A 9,142-nucleotide genomic window follows, 5' to 3' on the forward strand; every position below is an offset into this window, starting at 1 on the left:
AATGATTGGAAATCTTTTATGTCTTATAATAAAATGAAAACAAGTACTTGCAGGATTTGAAAATTAAGTAAAATACTAATAGAGTTAGAATATAGAAATGGTGATTTTTATATAAAGAAGTATGATAGTGGAATGTAGCTAATTTTGCAATTAATGTACAGGGTGTTTGAAAAAGAACTCCCTATTCACAATTTAAATTAAATGGTGAATAGGGAGTTCTTTTTCAAACACCCTGTGTTTAGGTTGGAATTAAAAGGCTAGGATTACCAGATCAGGACTATCTCGACTCCTGAGAATTAAGGGTCAAATCTGAGACTTAGGGATGACCCCTTGTGATGTCACAGGGACTAACCTTGCTGATATTGTTAAGCTCAATGAAATCAGTATTGCCACAGTTGTGCAGAGTACGGCATTCAAGTAAAAAACAAGGCTACCACATGAATAAAATCTACACACACATACACACACTTGAACAATTTTCTTTCATCCTGAGAACAAGAACCAAAGCCTGGGATCCGGGACTGGAAAATTAGACAGAATCCTTGGGTATTATTCCCAGGGCTGTCAAGGGCATTGGTCTGACCATGAGAGCAAAGGAGAAAAGTCTTCATGTCCCCAGATACTTAAAGCATTGGGGACTCTAACTCATTCGTCACTCCTACTGCACAAAATAGCTGCCTCACTCTCTTCCCACCACATCTGTCCACCCACATCTGTCCACAATGTAGACAATAATAAAAAAAGAAAAGTGATTAATCACTTACAGTTTGACACCACTCAATAATATGGAATCATGGAAGTTGTAGTGTGGTGAGCCATCAGAACTCTTCGGCGGAGAAGGCTAAAGATGTTGTCAGACTACAGCTCCTAGGATTCCATAGCATCGAGCCAATGCAATTAAAGTGCTTTCAAACCACAGCAATTCACCCAAAGACTTCTCTAATTTAACTTAAGTATCCATGTTTTGGTCTACTTATACTGTCAGCAATATCACAAAAGTACTTTATCAAGGGCATAGCAATTAAAAGGTAAAGGTTTCCCTTGACGTTAAGTCCAGTCATGTCTGACTCTGAGGGTTGGTGCTCATCTCCATTTCTAAGCCGAAGAGCCGGCGTTGTCCGTAGAGAACTCCAAGGTCATGTGGCCGACGTGACTGCATGGAGCGCCATTACCTTCCCGCCGGAGCAGTACCTATTGATCTACTCACATTGGCATGTTTTCGAAATGCTAGGTTGGCAGAAGCTCGAGCTAACAGCGGCTGCTCCTGCCACTCCTGGGGTTTGAGCCTGGGATCTTTCGGTCTGCAAGTTCAGCAGCTCAGTGCTTTAACACACTTCGCCACCGGGGCGAATTATTTTGTTCAAAACGAATGTTTTGGTTATTACCTGATTGTTATCTTTTGGTACTGGCCATTTAAATATGATTCCTGTCATTTTATGACCTATATGCAAGCAAAAAATTGTATATTACAATTACAGTTTCCATCCAGATCTGATAAGTTATTGTTGGCTAGATTTCATTTGCCATTTTATCTGCTTGCTCTGGAGGAAATCACAACTCATTAGTTAAAATGCTGTGTAAAAGAAGTGACATCTATGAGCATATCCTCTTCAAAGTAGTTTCGTTAGTTTGGGAAAACCTGTTTTCAGATTTAATTTTCTAAAAAGCCCTAAGGTGTTGGGGCTCAAACAAACTTACAAGTCTCTCTGTTGCAGAATCAAAGTCTCCCCAAAAACAGATGGATGAAATAGCTTGTCACTGCAAATTGGTGAAAGAGATGTACTCTCCATATTCTCAGAGGAACCATTCCAGTCAGCCTACGGATCCTGTGAGTGATGGGAAGGGAATTAAAATCTATTCCTTGAGAACTGTACTCCTCCATGAATATACATAAATATTACCTTTTTATAAGGTAGATTTTAGGGATTCTGCTCATTGCAGTTTTCAGGTTCAGGGAGCCAAATATCTATTTCAAAAGCCTTATGCTGGAGAACTAATTAACCCCCCACCTCAGAAATCCCCTATTCCATCACTTTTATGGCGATAGTCATGCAAAACCATTTATCTCATATACAATGTTTAAAAGAGGTAGGAACTCATGTACAACATTAAAACCTGGACTCACTTTGAGTTGGCTCCTAACTGTCCCCATGCTTCTCCATTTCTGGTTAATATCACAGGCTAAACTGAGCTAATCTGGTTTAACCCTGCTTTAGGGCTCAGGGCCCTTTCACACAGCCATATAACCCAGAATGTCAAGGCAGAAAATCCCACAATATCTGCTTTGAACTGGGTTATCTGAGTTCACACTGCCATATATTCCAGTTCAAAGCCAATAATGTGGGATTTTATTCAGTTGTGTAGAAAGGAAATATGTTGCCATTTGCTTGAAACTCCAGAGTATTCCGAGGCTTTGAAGACATGTGGACCACAGGAGTGGATCCAATTTAGACCCATATGCTGTCCACATGGGGCACCACCACCACCACTACCACTCCCTTTTCCCTGCCTTCATTAGCAGAAGAAAAGGCTTGGATCATGTCCTTGTCGCTGCCACTACTGCTTCCAGTCAGTTGCAGAGCTCCATGTGAGCTCCTGAACATTGCAAGAACCTGTGATAAGGTCAGCAGGGGGACCCATATGACTGGATGGATCAGCTCTGTCTTGTTTCCTGAACACATGTGCCTCACTGTTGATGCCAGCATGGAGTACCCACCATGGCTAGGAGTTCCCACATGGAGCTCTGCAGTTGGCTGGGATTGGTAATAGCAACACAGAAGATGAAATGATGGTCCAATGGGGCTGACATAACCTTAGCCCAGTTGCACCATGTAGACCCCATCCCACTGCTGCAGCAGATTCAAGAAGATGTGCATGGCTCTGGGCTGGCCCAGATTTACCAGCCACAGTGCAAGAGAGCCATGGAACAGGAACAATTAAATAGTTATCTCTCTTTTTGCATCTAAGGTTCAGATTCACCTGATGCTAGAATTATATTTGTACTGAGATACTTCATGAGCTCTAAGACTTTCTCTTCCATCAAAATACTGTGGTTATGGAGGAAGAGGGCTTAAATCACCATTTTTTGCTCCCGTGACTACTCCTTGTCCTTATACCAACTTTTTACAACTAAAATTGAAATTGAACACATCATCTCATCACCATGTATCTTCCAGTCACCTGTTTTTCAACATTTCACAAACCAAAACTGGGACATGTGTGGACAAGATGGCATACGTTGTTAATGAGAAAGAACACACAATCTATGAGATGCTTAAGCTATGCTTGAGTGCCTTCCTCTCCTCTCTCCTGTACTGAGTTTCACACAAAAGAAGTAAACCAAGGGCAAATGGGCAGGTGCCTTGAGAATAGAGGAAATGGGACATTTTGGAAAGACCTGAAAAAGTGTCATGACAGAGGATCAACTGGGGTAGTCCTAAACAGCTGGAGAATATATCACAGAACTACCTCATGTCTTTGATAGCAGCAGTTTGCATGATGTAAGTAGTAACATAGGGTAGATTCATCAAACCTGGTCTATGTGTGATGCCAGCACACTTACAGCATATTGTGGTATTTCAGAAGGAATTTTAAACAAATGCTGTTCTACTAAATTTCTTGTCTGCAACAAAAGTAGATTTCTTCCTTGAGCCCATTCTTTCTGAAATGGTACATTTGTTTCTGAGTGCCTTCCAAGTCATTTCTGATTTATAAAATGCCTAAGGCAAATCTATCACTGTTTTTTTTCTTGGCAAGATTTATTCCAGGAGGGTTTGCCTCTGCCTTCCTCTGAGGCTGAGAATAGGTGAATTGTCCAAGATCACCCAATGGGTTTACATGGTTGACAGGGCTTCGAACCCTGGTCTCCAGAGACATAGTCCAATGCTCAAAGCACCATAACACACAGTCTCTCAAAACAGTATGTACATCAATGAAATTATAGTTATTAATAACCCAGTAATCAGAAGCATTGTTACAAAAGGAAAATGGCTTTTGTGCTAATATGGGTTGCTGATTACAGCTCACAGTGAATTTGCACACTGGGAAAGATTGCCAAAAGCTAGTATTTTCTTCTGGCAGATGCTATGCAATTTCACTCTAAATATTGTGATCTTTCAATAAGACTGTCCCTCTGTAACTTTGTTTGTGAGTCTTAAAATGTCAATCACTCGGCATATATGGCAGTGGCTTTATGTATTAAAAAGAAAGCATGGTTATGTCAAATACAAAGAAAAGCTAAAGGGAAAAGGAGAAGAATGAACGTAACGGAAAAAGGATCAGAAGAGAGTGAAAGTGAGAAGATAATATTTTAGCATCTGGCTTGTATGAAGGTTTTGTAGATAGGTACATAAAACAATTTCAATTTCATGAAAATGGATGCAGACCAATATGAGACTCCTTATTATTTAAAAGACAATATAACATGCTTTTAATGTCTTGAAAGCAAATTATAATGTCCTGTGGGACTGGATGGCTCAGTGGATTAATGCACTGAACTCATCCATGACTAATCTGACCAGTAAACATTTTAATTGGTTAGCTTTAAAGGAGTCCATCAAGAATTAGTTCAAAATGACTTAAGTAAGCCTGTCTTGGTTCTCCAGGTCAATTTTTATAAACCTCAGATTATTCAGGATATAGATACCATATTCTTTGGAAGGGGCTTGATTACAGATTCAGTGATGCTTGAGTTTGCTTTTTAGCCTTGCTGGCTGTTACAATATACAATGGCTATGAAAAGCGGTGTACAGAGGTTGGGGAAATTACATAATTTGAGTTAGAGTAACTATTAATTTGTTCATGCTTTCTTGATAAGTCAGATAGATTGCTCAACTTGAATTAAGAAGAACTGAGTTTAAACTAGACATGAGTTTAAACTAGACATGTGTGATCTTGAGTACTGCTTATCAGGATATGGGGAACTGGCAATTTTCCCCCTCGATGTGCCAGGTACCTGTACTTATTTGTGTCCACTAGTTACAATCATTTCTTTGTTTCCTGGAAAATTTGGTAAGAACCTCAGCACTCAATGGCTTAGGGACCAGTATATTTCTGGGACCACCATTATTAGTAGCAATAGACTTGAGCAAGTCTCTGTATGGCATACATTATATCTCTGGAGATAAAATAATTCTCTGAGCCAGCATGGTATAGTGGTTTGAGCATTTGACTTTGACTCTGGAGACCAGAGTGGACATGAAATCCATTGGGTGACCTCACTCTCTCAGCCTGAGGATAGCAATGGAGAAATAAATAAGTTCATGGGAAAACCAACCCTGTCACCAATACCTCTCCTGAGTGGATAGGATTATCACACCAAACCGCCTTACTGATCCTGCCATGCAGTATTCATTCACAAGGCCTTGATGTAAATAACAATGCCACAGAGCACATGTGATGTTAAACTGACATGCTATTTTGTTCTAGTATTAATACCAAAAAAGATAAAAGGTCAGCTAGAAATTAGAAGTTTGAAGACTGCAAGATCTTATGAGAATGTATTTCCTCTCTGGGAATACTTACATTACCTTTCTTGTTTTTTTGTTTGTTTGTTTGTTTTTTTGTGTCAGGAGCAACCTGAGTTACTTCTGGGGTAAGACAATTGGCCATCTGCAAGGACATTGCCCAGGGGATGCCCGGATGTTTTGATGTTTTACCATCCTTGTGGGAGGCTTCTCTCATGTCCCCGCATGGAGCTGGAGCTGATAGAGGGAGCTCATCTGCGCTCTCCCCGGGTGGGATTCGAACCTGGCAGCCTTCAGATCAGCAACCCAACCTTCAAGTCACAAGGCTTTAATCCACTAGGCCACCGGAGGCTCCTACCTTTCTTGTGATAGGTTGCCTTTGGGTTTCTCTACAACAGTTCATGCCAACATTGTTCAGCCAGCCCAGGAGTGAATCTGCTTTGCTGGGGAACCTCTTTCATGTTGATGCCACTCCTAGCATTCCATTGAGTTCTATGTAAACTTCCTCTACTGACATCAGAACGGGGACTTCTCTTCTGCAAGTTGAACATCCCCAACTTTTTAAGCCACTGCTTATAGGGATTTGTGACCTCCAGATGTTTGATCATTTTAGTTGCCTTTCTATGAACATGTTCTAGCTTGTCAATATCCCTTTTGAATTGTAGTGCCCAGACGTTGCTGTGCATTGTGGGGACAGACAGCCTTCTATTCCAGATGAGTCCTAGATATTTTGCAAGTGTGGACAAACCTTTTGATTGGCACCCCTATTCTTGCACCTTGATTCTAAGGAATGATAAAACATTGATCTATTGTTATAGAAACTACTGTATCCAGATTAGCGGCATCTCTCTTTTGCTTCTAGTTCTTAAGAAGGCAGCTTTTGTATCTATCTTATGAGCACTTACATAGGCCGACTCTGTTTGTGGTCCTATGTTGACAGTCCCAGGAAATACCTCCCCACCTTTTCTGATATGTGGAAGAAAAAGGAGCAGGTTTCGATACTTGAGTGTGATTTCAGCTAATAGCATATCAAAGGGAACTGCTGAAAGTAAGCTAATTCTGTAATGGGGTTGTCTTATGTTATCGTTTATGTTTCCCTGTTGCAGTAAGAGTATTTTAATAATCTACATATCGTTTAATTATAATCCATTTACCTGACATAAGTAATTCCAATGCCCTTTAATATAACAAATCTCCAGTGTGAAGGATCTGAGTAATGAGACCTGACAGGTGGTGCTGGCTGCTTCGCAGACCTGCCTTCCTTCCGCTGTTCTGGGTACTGTGAGCAAAACAAACCAAGGCTTAATGTGCAAAGAAGTGATGATAAAAAGTGGCATAATGTTCCCAGTTAGAATCTCCTTTTGTGTGATGCTGTATTCCTGGCAAGGAATGCATGCATCTACGAGATCTACATCCATAGATTTCCTGCTTTTCTCACCTCCATTTCTGGTCCCTGACTGCTTCACTTTAAGTGTGTGTTAGCAAAAGCCAGCATGTTGTAGTGGTTTGAGCCTTGGACAATGACGCTGGAGTGCCAAGATCCAAATCCCTGCTCAGCCACAGAAATCCACTGAGTGATCTTAGGCAATTCACATTCTCTCAACCTTTGAGGAAGGCAGATGCAAACTCGAACTGAACAAATCTTGCTAAGAAAAGCTTGTGATAGGTTTGCCTTCAAGTTGCCATAAGTCAAGAATGACTTCAAGGCACACAGCCTCAAAATTCCTTTTTTCAAGAATGTTTTTCCAGGCATAGACATTGTCCACTGATGAAGGCATGCATATGTTTTTGCACATACAGTAGAGTCTCACTTATCCAACACTCGCTTATCCAACATTCTGGATTATCCAACACATTTTTGTAGTCAATGTTTTCAATACATCATGATATTTTGGTCTAAATTCGTAAATACAGTAATTACTACATAGCATTCCTGTGGATTGAACTACTTTTTCTGTCAAATTTGTTGTATAACATGATGTTTTGGTGCTTAATTTGTAAAATCATAACCTAATTTGATGTTTAATAGGCTTTTCCTTAACCTCTCCTTATTATCCAACATATTCGCTTATCCAACGTTCTGCCGGCCAGTTTACGTTGGATAAGCGAGACTCTACTGTACCTACATGTTGATTTGCCATTCACCAACTAGTTCAATGGACCTACCAACAAGATTTCAGGCATGCAGTCTCACATTCTTTGATGATATAACTATTCATCTATGCTTTCAATTGAGTACTCACTGGAATGACAGAAAAAGTCACCGAAAATTCACCATTGAACAAGAAGGCAATAACCAAATATGTTGGCAGATGCAGACGTGGTGCACAATGTTGGTATTTAGTAGAAAGATAGTGTAATACGCTATGTAAAGTACGAGTGTACATTTATTCTACACAAGGTCTCAGTTGTATGTGTAACTTCCACCACCAACACCAATTAATCAAATATATAAAGGAAGAGAACATAAACATAAATAGAATACATAAAATAGAGATGTGTGTGTGTGTGAACTATAACATGATGATGAGTTACCAAGGCCTCCTTACTTGGGGAAATCATGCAGCTGCTCTCTTGCCTAAACATCTGGGAGTTTCTGAGTAACTCTAGTGCTGTTCAACTTTAATTGGTTACAGATTTGTTTCTGGTTCAATTCAAGGTGTGGTTCATGCCTTTAAAGACCTGGAAGGATTTGTACCTGAGACCCTCAATGACTACCTTCCTCATTATGTCCCTCCTTGTTGAACCCCTGGTTTTATGTTTAATGCCCAAGTTCTCCTGTTGACTGAATATTAGTAAATAAAATGGCACTTCCAATTCTAAGCATGTTTCCACCCTTCTCCCTTTATGAATCAACTCATTATATTGTTTTAAGGACACTTGCAGTTCCTCAGTGTTTCTTGTCTAGAAGAGGATAAAAAAACTTCACAGAACCATATGTTTTAAGCACAAGCCAGGATTTTTCAGATTTTGTTGAGACTCACAATTCTGTCATCAGGAAAAACAAAATTCTGTCCATCATTGTTGCCTACTTGTTATATATTCTCAAAGGCCTTGGGACTTTAAAAATATTTTTAAATAATTAATATAGTTACAATTATTGCAAAAAGGTTTGGGGAAAATTTTTGCTTTGAAGGCTCACCCAGAAAGCAGGCATTGCAGGAATAAACTACTTAAAAATGGAAGATTTTCCTCTTTGTTCCCTCATCTACACAACGGAAAAAAACTGCACTCACCTCAAACGTATTGTGATAAGTCCAGATGATGTACGATCAGTCCAGTGGCATAACTATTTCTTCTAGCTTTTATTTCACAATAGAATGACTTGTAGGTTAACCGTCAAGCTGCCAGGAAACTCCAGGGTTATCCCTAATGTTTTTGATATGTGAAGAGCTGGATCAGGCTGGATGTGGAACAATCCAGTGTCCACTCATAAAAAAAAACCCACCCATCACTCTTTTGCCAGTCAAAAGCAGATCCCAACATTGATTCTGGTGAGGTCACAATGGGGCAAACAGTACCCCCATCTCATTGAGCACATGGCTGGGCATCTTCTCACTAGAAGCAATGTTGTCAGCCAAGTTCTCAGAACACTTCCTTGCTGGTTCACATGGGGTTCCCATTATGATTCCCGGGCAGCTTTGGAGCAAACTACTCCAGATTGCACCCAGCTTGTT

General features: G+C 40.1%; 1 long non-coding RNA gene across 1 annotated transcript in view; it reads left to right on the forward strand.

Moving 5' to 3' along the window:
• Nucleotides 1-8,288, forward strand: part of LOC107983123 (uncharacterized) — a 54,906-nt gene extending 46,618 nt beyond the window's left edge. The window contains exons 4-5 of the long non-coding RNA XR_010003648.1: nucleotides 1,716-1,828; nucleotides 5,571-8,288. This is a non-coding gene — a long non-coding RNA (uncharacterized LOC107983123). The remainder of the gene's footprint in view (nucleotides 1-1,715; nucleotides 1,829-5,570) is intronic.
• The last annotated feature ends 854 nt before the right edge of the window (nucleotides 8,289-9,142 follow it).

Source organism: Anolis carolinensis, chromosome 2 (genome assembly GCF_035594765.1).
Source record: "Anolis carolinensis isolate JA03-04 chromosome 2, rAnoCar3.1.pri, whole genome shotgun sequence".
NCBI classification, from domain to species: Eukaryota; Metazoa; Chordata; class Lepidosauria; order Squamata; family Dactyloidae; genus Anolis; species Anolis carolinensis.